Below are 839 nucleotides of genomic sequence, written 5' to 3'. Positions count from 1 at the left end.
TTCTTTTCTTTTCTTTTCTTTCTTTTTTTCTTTTCTTTTCTTTTCTTTTCTTTTTTCTTTTCTTCCTTCCTTCCTTCCTTTCTTTCTCTCTCTCTCTCTCTCTCTCTCTCTCTCTGACAGACAACTGTTAAGTTTTTATTTCATAATCATAAACTTAACTCTGCAATCCAGCTAGACTGGAAAGGGGTAAGGAAATTTTAGAACCCAATGAACCGTGGCAAGAGCACAAAGATTATAGAACACTAGAGGCCCGGTGCATGAATTTGTGCACAGGTGGGGTCTAGCTGGCCCGCCCCTATTGGGGCCAAGCTGGCCGGGAGGAGGGGACTTGGGCAGTTGGCCAGTGGGCCCCACCCCCTGGTCGAACTCCAGGTTGAACTCTTAGTAGAACTCCCGGTCAAGGGGAGAATTTGCATATTTGCCTTTAATTATATAGGATTCCAAGCAAATCAGGGTGAAAGGGTACTCTCCTGAGCTACAAGGAATGGTCTGGTGGTTAAGATAAAAACACAAGTCAAATTTATTAGAGTTGCCCACAGTCAGCAATGGTGATCTTCTTGCTGGTCTTGCCATTTCTGGACCCAAAGCGCTCCACGGCTGTCACAATATCCATGCCTTCTTTCACCTGGCGGGAGACCACATGCTTGCCATCCAACCATTCAGTCTTGGCAGCGCAGATGAAAAGCTGGGAACCGGTTTGTGTTAGGTCCAGCATTTGCCATGGACAAGATGCCAGAACCTGTATGTTTCAGGATGAAGTTCTCATCCTCAAATTTCTCCCCATAGATGCACTTGCCACCTGTGCCATTATGGTGTGTGAAGTCACCACCGTGTCACAT

General features: G+C 46.0%; 1 pseudogene; it reads right to left on the bottom strand.

Moving 5' to 3' along the window:
- Positions 1-495: 495 nt before the first annotated feature.
- Positions 496-839, bottom strand: LOC139002299 (peptidyl-prolyl cis-trans isomerase A pseudogene; annotated as a pseudogene).

Source organism: Myotis yumanensis, unplaced genomic scaffold (genome assembly GCF_028538775.1).
Source record: "Myotis yumanensis isolate MYYU_CA2020_CCGP unplaced genomic scaffold, mMyoYum1.0.hap1 SCAF_2, whole genome shotgun sequence".
Classification (NCBI taxonomy): domain Eukaryota; kingdom Metazoa; phylum Chordata; class Mammalia; order Chiroptera; family Vespertilionidae; genus Myotis; species Myotis yumanensis.
Note: the sequence above shows the minus strand (reverse complement) of the source record. Positions and strands in the feature narration are given on the sequence as shown.